We start from the raw sequence: 12,476 nt of genomic DNA, 5'->3' as shown, positions 1-12,476 counted from the left end.
AGTTATCTAATCACAGAAATGTTTTGGACCCATTTACACCTGCATTTAGCACTGACTAGGTTGGATCACCCGAAATGGACAGTAATACCAGGTGCAAATGGGGTCTTAAAGGCACAGTAGCAAAAGCAGCACATTTACATGTAAGGGTCGGAGAGAGGGTGGAAACGGTCATGAAAACCTAAATTAATACAGCTTTTAGTGCAAGAAACCTAGCCTAATAAGTTGTCTTCAGGGAACAGAAAATGAAATGCTACATAAGAGTAGAATATGGCCCTTTATAGGGTTTCATTTCGATTCATCCCTCCAATTCTTTAATAAAAGCACAAATGTGTGTTCCAGTGAGACACTTACAAACATTAAAATACTCACTGTTTCAAAAGTATAGACATTTACTAACCTGTTGTGTGTAGTTATAGATCATTTATTAATATATTAACAACCACATAACAACGTTTTAAAGAAATTAACAGCTCAAATAATACACAAGTTTTAACAGAATAATGTAAATGCTTTTATAAGATTATTAGCTTCCCATTTCTGTTGAAATCCTTAAGTGTCTCACTGGAACCTCAATATTTGCTTTTTTTTTAAAAGAAAAGGAGGGACGAGTCAAAATAAGTTTTTGTGGTATTCAACATTATGTCACAAATGATGTCGGTTTATCTTAACTGGCATTGAACCCGGAATATTCCTTTAAGGTGTATGTTTATCAACCACACGTAAACCTTCATCCTAAACAATTCCATGCTACAAAAGAGTAGAATATGGCACCTTTCATTATAATAATCGTAAAAGGTTCAAGTGTACGGGGCAATAGTATCATGTGCAATTCCAGGGCTTTTTCCCAATGTCCTCCTCGTTTACGCAGAGCTGGAAAAGTCCACATGACATTGGAATGTTCTAGCAAGCACGGCGCGCTCTGGTCAAAGGTAAACCCTCGTTCAACTAGACAGATCAAGCTCTGAGGATCCACTTATAAAAATGACCCGCATCAGCACGGGAATGATCAGCCCTCTCCAGCTCCACGTCTGTTTCGACCTCACACTGGAAAAGGGCTCTTGTTAAACTCTGGAGTTGTAAATAATCTCCGTAGAGCCGTAAGGATCCTCGCACTAGAAACAGAAGCTTATTCATATCAAGTGAAAATCTTTACTCCACATGTGACCGCGGAATATAAATGATCCCCCTGGAACACCGGGCTCAGGGAATTTAAGCGCTCCCACATTTAATCAAAGACTCGCAGTACATCGGAAACAAGCACGCTGACAGCCAACATCAACACATTAGCCAGCTGAAATAATGGAGGGCTGATCACGGCACGAGTGACGCCTGTGGCACCTCGCACGGCCAGAGAGAAAGCAGCGGATGAGTTTATAGACGGACAGAGACTCACCCTGTATATTTATAGGACAGAATTCCTCATGTGTTCAAGGTCTAATACTGTAATCAACTTCAGAAGCAGAGAAAGCCACATTCAATCCCCAACAGATGCAAAGGCCACAATCACAGTCAGACATGGGGCATTTTTCAACTAGGGGAACGTTTCTGTGCCCTGGGATGATTCGAACTAACATTAGTATATGCATTAGAAACTATGAACTAAAAATGGACAATATATAGCGATGTGAAAAAGTATTTGCCCCTTCCTGGTTTTGTCTAGCTGTGTGTATTTTTCATACCAAATTGTTTTGATCTTCAAACGAGATGTAACATAAAACAAGGGCAACCCGAGTAAACACAAAATACAGTTTTCAAATAAATATATATATATATTTTTATTGAAGCAAAACAATTATCAAAACAACCATATCACCTATGTGAAAAACGAACTGCCCCCTTAACGTTAATAGCTGGTTGTGCCGCCTTTAGCAGCAACGACTGCAACCTTCCAGTAACTTGAGATCAGTCTTTCACAACGCTGTGGGGGAATTCTGGCCCACTCATCTTTAGTTCAGCCCCATTGGAGGGTTTTCGAGCATGAACTGGCTGTTTAAGTTCGTGCCACAGCATCTCAATCGGGTTCAAGTCAGGACTTTAACTAGACTACTGCAGAACTTGAATTTAGCTTCTTTTGAGACATTCAGAGGTGGACGTACTCCTGTGTTTTGAATCATTGTTGTGCTTGAGCTTCATCTCACGGACTGATGTGTATTCCCTCAATTATTGCAAGTCACCCTGAAGCAGCAAAGCATCCCCACACCATCACACTATCCCGACCACGCTTGACCGCAGGTATGATGTTTTTTTTTTTTTGTGGAATTCTGTGTTTGATTTACGCCAGATGTAACGGGACCCCCGTCTTCCAAACAGTTCCACTTTCGACTCATCAGCCCACAGAACATTCTCCCAAAAGGTTTGAGGATCATCAAAGTGTGTTTTGGCACAATTCAGATGAGCCTCAGTGTTCTTCTGGGTTAGCAGTGGTTTGGCTTTTTGTGACCTCCTGGATGAGTCGTCGCTGTGCTCCTGGAGGATATTTGGAAGGTCGGCCACTTCTGGTATGGTTCACTACTGTGTTGTTTTCTCCATTTGTAGATAATGACTCTCACTGTGTTTCTATGGAGTCCCAGAGCTGAAATAGCTTTTTAACCCTTTCCAGACTGATGTATTACAAATCACCTTCTTCCCTCATAATTTTGGGGATTTCTTTCGATTTGATCCATTGTCTATGGAGAGTCCTCATAAAGATAGCTGCACCAACATGATTTTGTGTGTGTGTGTGTGTGTGTGTGTGTGTGTGTGTGTGTGTGTGTGTGTGTGTGTGTGTGTTAACGGTTCACGCCCTGCGCCATGAACCTGGTGACCTGAGTTCGAATCCCGCTCATGGCCAACACCAGTGACGATTATCTGAACCGGTCCCAGGCCTCCCCTAGGTCGACTCAGCCTAAAATGAGTACCTAGTGCAGTGTGTAAACATCGCCACTTGGGAGACAAAGGCGGTCGGGCGTGGTGCTGGTCACCCACCCCCTCGTGTACCGTTCCGGCCTTCATAGGTGCTCGCTAACAGCACTTGCCCCTACAGTCTGTTATGGCTAAATGGGGGAGCTTTGTGTTTGTGTGTGTGTGAACCTAAAGTGTGTTTTCTGCATTGTGGCTCATTTATTGATAGTATTTGACAGAAAAATTGCTCTTCTCTTTTAGTTGGTCTTTCCCATTCATTTTCAATGGTCGGTCAATTTTGACCATGAATACCAAAGGGGCCGCTTTTGTTTTTGTTTTTTACGACTACTAAGACTTACTGAATCAATGTATCTTTAGGTGGCAAATCGAGGAAAACTCACCAAATTATGTACTGCTCAGATAAAGGGAACTATTTTTATACAATTTAAAAAAAATATGTATTCCGGTCAAAAATGACCAAATACCATAGGAGGGATAATCTTGGTTAATGTAATGTATAAAATATACTATTGTTCATTGTTATTTCATAGTGCATTAATTAGGGCTGTCGATTTAACACCTTAATTCAGTGCGATAAATTTTACAAAAATAACGCGTTATGATTTTTTAACGCATTTTAATCGCACTTCCCCCAGACCATAAATAGGAAGATTCCTGAGAAATGCTTGTAGTACCAGCTGTTTACTCCAGAGGGCAGTAAGTGAAACTTCAGCTGTATGAGCAACACACAGTTTATACAGTGAACAAACACTTCAGTAGGCGTTCTTGCATTCAAAACACACGAAGAGATCTCAAGATGTGTTTAAAGATTGAGTATTAAACTATATTTACCTTGACACAGTGACCTAAACATTTTATGTTTATGATGCGACACACCCGAGACGATGTGGTTATAAACCACTAGTTATCTTTAATTCAGAGGTTCAGCAACACCTAAGAACAATTTCCAATTTGAGTAACAAGAAAGCTGTAAAGTGTATTGAAATGTAAACAATTTAATATTTTTATTTAAACTGTTTATTTATTTTCCTTTTTGATGTTGTTTGTTTTAATATACCTCTTGGCTCTAGATGTAAAAGTTTTGTAAGCATTAATTTAAAGAAATCATAATAAATCTCTGATTGATAAATTCACTTGTTTAATGGATTGCTGTGAACTGTGTGTCAATGATTGACTTATGATCAGTAATATGGTAGTAAACAATACATTGTATTCTAAAGACGCTTTTTGTATTGTCTTATTAATGATTAACTCTTCTGCTACAACAATGTAATGCATTTTAATTATCTGAATATTTTTTATTATATATATATAATTTTAAAATATTTAAAGATAACTATGTATAATCATATATTGATATAAATCTGTATAATCATTATATATTGAATTATTGTTATATGAGGGGCTTTCTCAGCAAATATTTGAATGTGTGATTAATCGCGATTAATTAATCGGGAAACCATGTAATTAATTCGATAACATTTTTTAATCGATTGACAGCCCTAGCATTAATTAATGTTAACAACTTTTCATTGAAAAAATTTATTAGACCATGTTGAAATTAACATTAACCAAGATTACTAAGTGCTAATTCATGTTAACTAATGCAGTCAACTAATGTAAATGAATACAACATTATTGTAAAGTGTTGTGGAAAATGCTCTTGGTTTCATCAATAACTCTTGATAAAAGAGAAAGGTTTAAATCGTTCTCTGAAATAAATGATGTCCATTATGTTCCATGAATGAATTACATGATGACTTTACCGTCCTTGGCAAACCCAGCTTCTGCTGTCATGGCAACCCATTTCCGCAACACTAATTGATGTTTTTACCAACGAACACAGAGATTTAAAAAAATGACGATTGTGTGGGAGAAAAAAGAGAAAAATAAATGGTTCACTACAGATTAAAGAGCAGCACTAGACTTCATATTCGAGAGCCATCACTGTCCCAACATCATCAAGGACCGAAACCTACGTAGAACTCAAATATTTCAGGACAACAGGAGATCAAATTTGGAGAATTGGAGTGGCTTTTAGATTTGAGGTCTTCTATATGCTAGTGCATTCCTAAAAAAGTGCACTAGCACTAAGGGGCATTTACAAATTATAAGGAATTGGTAAAAATATAGATTTTCCAGTGAATCACGATCTTCATTTGAACAAATAAGATAATTGATCTTTTATTATATTTTGGTACATTATACTTTCATGTTTATTTGCTAATTTTAGTCAATTTCACTTGTAAACATCAGTGAATTTGTAAGTACCATGTACATCATAGTAAAAGTTACTTACTTAGCAATTGTTGTTAATCTCTGTCACATCAACCCTAGGCTAATGTTCCACTCAAACTTCCTGTTTAAATAAGAAATGTCAAAAAACAAGAAAATAAAACAGTGCTCGTCAAATCATTTTATGGTGTTGTTAAAATCAACATACTAAAAATGTACCCCATTAAAGAAGAAGAAAAAATGCAGGATGGGACGTGATTTTATCCATTGAGATTTCATTGAATCCTGAAAAGTCTGTGTTGTATACAAAACGGAGCCATATGGTTTTATGGGAGGGGTTGAAAAACGAAAGGGATTGGTGATGTCAGCCAAAAAGAAAACTTGTTTTGGAGGCGGATCAAATTAGTAAATTTTGATAGAAGACGTCGACAATGACGACAAATATGTTTCCACGACTGAATCATTGGCAGAGAGACCTGGAACGTGTTTTTTGATTTCATGTTGACTTCAAGCATTCCCAATCTGAAAGAGCTGTAATAAACCCAAGAGTGGATGAATCACACTGTTTCATTTTCTCAGAAAGGAAATTTCTAGATCTTCCAATGAACCAGCAGATGCATGGCCCGAACATCACTGGAGCCGATAAAATAAACGCAGTGTTGAAAGTTTCACTGGGTGGGTGTAAACTGTGTTCTACCATTCAAGCAAACAGCACATGAATCCAGAAACAGAGTTTCAGCCGCAAACCAAAACTACAGGCCACATAATAGAGGATGAGTGTATTGAGGATGAGCTGTCCTGCTGCTTCAAAGAGAAACATCCATAATTACGACTGCAGCCGCTCCACTTCAACATAATCGCCCCCCGGCAACCATTCCATTAACTCATTGTTAAATACAGGGGTCACATGGCCACTCAAACTCTTTCCTGAAAAACTAAAGATCTTCACTGAACATCAGAACTTTTAAACCAAAAACATCCTGTTGTTAGAGACAGAAAAGCATGAATCACTGAATCTAAAGACAGATATAACCTATTTTTAATTTAATTGGTAGTTTATGCAGATAAACTCTGTTAAAATAGTCAATGGTACATTTAAGGTCACCATGAAATCAAAACCTCCAAATGTTCCTGGTCTTCTTGTGAATGATTTATAAATGTACTTTCCATAATATCTCATCAATGTGGTCCTTTTCAGCTGGCATAGTCAATGCCGCTTCATTTTCGAACGAAGCCTGTTGGCTGCGTTTCAGAAAACTGGCTGTAAACACTTGTATGGCACACCCACTTTTTACCAATCAATATAATATCCTAAAATACAATTCCTGTGCATATTTTACATTTATTGAACAGTTTTTGTATGCAGTTTCACTTGGCAATATGTGGTATTACAGATATGAAATGGGTTAGCAGCCATATCACCCTGCAGCTCTCTCTTGGATGTCCACTAAAGCTAGGCAGGGTTGAGCCTGGCCAGTACCAGGGGCGGCTGTGGCTCAGGTGGTAGAGCGGGTCGGCCACTAATTGCAGGGTTGCCAGTTCGATTCCTGGCCCACATGACTCCACATGCCGAAGTGTCCTTGGGCAAGACACTGAACCCCAAGTTGCTCCCAATGGCAGGCTAGCACCTTACATGCAGCTCTGCATGGTTATATTATTAGAAAAAATATATAAGTGCTATATAAGTGTAGACTATTATTTAGCCAGCCATGGTCTAAAAATAATTGATATTTATCTCAACCTTAATGGTGGGAAATTGTTTCTGTTTCTGTCTGACCAGGTTGGTTTTGTCATCTGACGTGGGGGCTCAAGGAAAATCCAAGGGGCAATCCCCCAGCCCCCCCTAAGACCCAACAATTGTACTAACAAAAACTAAATATTTTATTTACATTTAGGGGCCGGCAATTGGTTCTCTCTTCATCTGACCAGGGGGTCCCCCTTGGTTGTTTCGCTGTCTGACTGGGGGGGGCAAGGACAATCTAGGGGGGCCAATGCCCCCACTATCCCCCTTTAGAGCCAGCCATGCTGCTAACAATAATTCAAATTTTTTTAACTTTAGGGTGGGCTAAAGGTTCTCACATCGCCTGACCGGGTGGGTCCCCTTAGACATTTCACCATTCCACGGAGGGATCAAAAGGAAAATCTGGGTGGCAATGCCCTCACTAGCCCTCCTTAGCCATGATACTAACAATAATTGATATTTTTTTTTACCTTTAGGGTGTCAGCAGTTATCTCCTCATCTAACCGGGGGGTCCCCCTTGGTCGTTTTGCTATCTGTCTGGGGGGGTCTCAAGGAGCATCTAAGGGGAAATGCCCACCCCCAGACCCAATCATGGGAACTATGGTACTGGTAATCTTTGTAAACCCTTGCAAATTGCCTGAAAATCAATTTTACATTTTTATATCTGCTAAAGTTTGGTATAATGGCCTTAAAGCTAACACACACATACTGAAAACCATAAAAACGTCTCAATTTGAATTCTTGGTGGCTAGACAACAGCCAACAGCCAACACCCACCCATCCATCCATCTGTCCACTTCAGCAGAAAAATATCTTTAGTTTCCTCAACACTTGACTAAGTCTCAACTTAAGACTGAGAGACAGGTGCGAGACAGCCCCTAAAGCAGGAGGCCAACTGTAATTTTGCTTCATAGCTCGAGCCTTTTAAAAACAGCTTTCCTGCAGATATATACACAGACATTCATGCATGCACAAATTCAGACATGTAAAATGATGTCTTAAAGACATAATGTTAATACAAGACATAACAAGTATGAGTACTCGTTCGATAGCAGCTAGTCGACAATTAAAAACACCACTCGAATGTCTCAAATTGATTTTCCATTGGGCATTTGCCTGCCGTGAGCAGCACTGAATACTGTACTATCCCTCTGAAATGCTCACCAAATCTCACAGTTACAATTTTGGATGTTTGTCATTGAGGTGTTGGATGTGAGAAGTTGTTATGTCATCTGTGCTTTTGAATGCAAAGCACTTGATTCTTAGTAAATTCTACTCTATTGATATTCGGTTCTTGTTGGAGTCATGCAAACCAAAGGACAAGAATGTGCTTTTATGGTGGAAAGGAAATGCGACGCGGTACTATAAACTCTGAAGGTTATCAGACCAGTATGTGTCTATGTGTGTTAAATATCTGAACACTAACAGAGTGCCTTTTATAAAAAGCCAACTTTTAGCACTTCTTTTTCTGAATTATAACAACATGTGAAATGATAAAAATGTGATGGCCTTTCTTAGCTCCAAATGAGAGCAAATGTTTTTTATTTTATTTAAAATATTTATATTTAAACCTACGCTTTACCATTAAAACTTTGCAAGTGTAAAGGAGGAATTGTCAAATCAAACAAAAGTGAAGTATGGAGTGCCACAGGGATCAGTTTTAGGGCCTCTGCTTTTCTCCTTATTTATGCTTCCCCTGGGAGATATTATCAGGAATCGTGGAATAAATTTCCACTGTTATGCTGATGATACACAACTTTAAATTTCTTCGAAACCTGATGAGATTTCACAATTCTCCAAATGAACAGATTGTAGGAATCGTAATTGTAATATTGCTAAATTATGGCACATGCTCTCTGTTGCTGATGCCGAAAAACTAATTCATTCGTTCATGACCTCAAGACCTCATGACCCAAGAAATATGATCATATTAGCCCCATTTTATCATCGTTACATTGGCTACCGGATACGTTTCTTATTAATTAAAAAATGTGTTTAAATACATGCAAAGTTTGAATGGTCTCTGCAGTACTTAAGTGATCTTCTACCACACTATATTCCATCACGTTCATTACAATCACACAATTCTGGCCTGTTAATAGTTCCTAGAATATCAAAATCCACAAAAGGAAGAAGATCCTTTTCATATTTGCCTCCTAAACTATGGGATAGTCTCCCAAACACTGTTCGGGACTCAGACACACTCCCTCAGTTTAAGTCTAGACTAAAGACTTGATTTATCCTTCAACACACAATTAGGCTGCTTTAGTCAGGTCTGCCGGAACCAGAAACAGTGATCATGATCTATAAATCTGCCATAAATTGAATAACGTCTATGCTAATATTATTCTATTTGTTTCCCTGTCTCAACCTCGGGACTCCTATAGGTCGCCATAACCGGCTGGATCCAGCACCATTCCTGCTTCGTGTTGGACTCCACTGCTACATATCTCTGTGTGATGATGACTAAATGCAGCCGATGCCAAACATCACTTCAGTCTATTATGATGAACTGATGCCAACTCCAACCATAAGACATGGGATACTTCATATGCCATTGTATGAACCTTGGACTCAGGATAGCCCACACCGAACCTCACCGAAAAGAACAGGCGGTTGAACTGCGTTGCACCTCACTGATCTCTGCCTGCATCACCTCGGTCTATTGATGGACTACACTCTTGAAATGGATCATATAGACTAACAATTGCCAACAAAATCCTTCATCAGTCAATTAACAAAGGATGGAGTTTTGTGTTGCTTTCCACAGTCGCTTTCAGCTGCTCACAGCGGTTATAACTACAATTATTATTTAATTACTTATTTTTAAACACGATTAACAATCGTATTTAATCAAACTACACAATGATGACTCATCGACATCATAGATATTACAGTTTTATCTTCTGTAAAGCTGCTTTGAAACGATGTGTGTTGTGAAAGGCGCTATACAAATAAAATTGCCTTGAGTTGATTGATCCGGTCTGGGTGCGTCTAGTCCAGCTGAACCCCATTATGAATGCAGTTTCATAGATTTGGGGATTTAGTAACTAAGGGTGCAAATACTTTTTCACAGGCCCAGTTGGTATTGGAAAACTTAAAAACTGTAATTTGTGTTGCCTATGTTTTATGTTAGATTTAGTTAGAATTTTGAAACAATTTAGTGAAGAAATCAGGAGGGCCCGGGGTGGAGGAGGGGGCAAATACTTTTTCACAGCACTGTACAGAGCAATGTCCCAAAGAGCATCTCGTGAGCTTTACTAAAACTGAAAACGTGGTCTGAGACGTTTGGACCCCACAGTAAAGCCCCTCCATGATGGTCTGTCTGACAGAGCTGCTCGCTTCTGCAGCTGCGTATCGCAATAACAACTGCCATTTAATGACAAACATCGTTTTCTCCGTCTAGACATCTGGGCACACCAGAGTCACCATGTTCCCGCAGGATAAAGAGAGAGTGAAGAATGGGTTACATCTGTAGTTTGGAAATGATTCGGGCCTGATTCTATCATTAAGCTTCAAGCTTGTGGTCTTGATTAAATCAAGAGTTTCATTCATTCCAACAACGATAAAACCACTTTAAAATAACACACGCCCCGTCAGGATGAAGGATCAAATATTCCACAGAACAAAACCATCCCGACATATTCACTCCCTTCAGAAACCTAAAGAGAAGTCCATATTATCGTCAAAATAATCAGAATATCCGGTGATGGTTTCAATGACATGTTTGGTCCACATAAAATCTACCGTCATTTTATCACAACCAAATCTAACCGAACACAATCAAAACTGACATTTTAGAAATCCTGATGAGGAAATGTTCCGCACATGTGGGAGCTGCACAGTTGTGTTTTTCCCCATTTATCCGTCGCTTTGGTCAAACTCGACCGGGTCATATTTCAGCCCAAAATCAATAGAAAGAAATTATATTTTGCTTAAAATAAGTGAGCCATTATAGAAACCTCCGTCCAATTTCATTTAATTTAATTTTAAATTAATAGTATTTGTAAAAGCATTTTAGTCAATATAATTTGGGGGTAAAATCTATGGAAGGCCAAATTACTAAAAAATAAATATATAAAAACATATTTTAAAATATAAATAAATCATTAAATACGTAAGAAAATCTATTAAAAAATTTTTTTTTTAAATATCGAATCATTAAATACATTATTGAGTTGTCAAACGATGTGCCGATAACCCAAAAGATAATGCTAAAATTATATATAAAAAACAAATTTATAGGTTAGTGATTTAATTATTTTTTTAATGATTTAATATTTTCATTATGCATTTAAATATTTAAATAATATTATTTAATATGTAAATGTATAAAATTATTATATAAATTTTATTTGGATTAAATTATTTTTTATTTAATATGTACATTTTGTGTAATTTGGCACTTAAAAAAAATGTTGCTTAATTTTCATGACATGCAAAATAATCTTAATGATCTTAAAAATAGACCTTTGATCCTTTATACATTATTTTTTGATTTTTGGGTGAAATGTGGCCGAGACACTTTTTAGTGGGATTCCCCCGTTGCATCTGCTATATGAAAAAATTTAGAAATGCCATTTCCTCTCGTCCCTGTGCTCACACGGAGCATCATATAAAAACAGACGGGAAGCATTTTAGACCACATGGGCGCTGGCAAACTCTACAGCTCCGCCCACAAGTGGGCCAGCCATGGCCACACCCACCCAACACAGACCACGCCCCCTTCAGCCGTCTGTTCATTACGCCAGTTGCACTTTATTGTACTGTGTATAACAAGAATTCTTCCCACAAACTCACTGCGCAATGCTCACCACAACAACAACAACATACAGACACCAAGCAAAGAGGAAAACAAGCCTTTAACATTAGAGAGAGAAAGTGACTCATCGTTCACATGAGGAAAGACACATTCAGAGAACCAGAAAGTGCTCAAAACCAGTTTGAGTCTCAAGAAAACACGTCACATGTCACCTAAATGAGCCACAACATCAGCAGACTATTTAGTGTAAAAGAACAGATTTAATGAGTTTAACAAACTGAGATGAGGTGAATAACAGCTGCCAGAGAGAGAGACAGTAGTGAGGTAATGACATTGAGAACAGCTGTTGAATCCAAAACACAAACACTGCGTCTCTGTCTCTCTGACAAACCGTTTCCTGTTCTGTCACTTTCACTTCCTCTCTCTCTCTCTCTCTCTCTCTCTCTCTCTCAAGAACAGTGTGTTCTGTCGTTTATACTTCACTGGAAATATATTGTACGTTTCCAGATGCATCACTGAATAACAGCAAAAATAACAATTCTAGTATGCAATGAAAGTGAATGGTGACTGAGGCAAACATTCTGTCAAGCATCTCCTTGTGTGTTAGGCTTATCCTAAACTCAATCTATTACTAAATAAAAATAATTTAGGATTTATTGAGAGGAAAAATAAAAAAACTTTCTTTTAAAAGTGTTCATTTAAGAGTAGAGTTAGTAATGGGATTACTTTCCCCATGACTGGAAAGGAATCTGATTACAATTGTAGAGAAGTAATAAGTATTTAATTGAGGTTTATTTTTTATAACTAATCCAAGACTGCAATTAACAGCATTAGTTG

At 38.1% G+C, this 12,476-nt stretch overlaps 1 protein-coding gene and 1 long non-coding RNA gene across 5 annotated transcripts in view; one reads left to right on the top strand and one right to left on the bottom strand.

Annotated features, from left to right (window-relative positions):
* The window catches only part of LOC127618530 (vitamin D3 receptor A), a 71,631-nt gene that overhangs the window by 48,834 nt on the left and 10,321 nt on the right, over window positions 1-12,476 (bottom strand). The window lies entirely within an intron of this gene.
* On the top strand, window positions 568-10,974 carry LOC127618538 (uncharacterized). Its single transcript, XR_007967455.1, has 3 exons — window positions 568-2,498; window positions 7,354-7,480; window positions 9,265-10,974. It is a non-coding gene; the product is annotated as an uncharacterized LOC127618538 (long non-coding RNA).

Source organism: Xyrauchen texanus, chromosome 25 (genome assembly GCF_025860055.1).
Source record: "Xyrauchen texanus isolate HMW12.3.18 chromosome 25, RBS_HiC_50CHRs, whole genome shotgun sequence".
NCBI classification, from domain to species: domain Eukaryota; kingdom Metazoa; phylum Chordata; class Actinopteri; order Cypriniformes; family Catostomidae; genus Xyrauchen; species Xyrauchen texanus.
The sequence above is the reverse complement of the archived record's forward strand: the minus strand, read 5'-3'. Positions and strand labels throughout refer to the sequence as shown.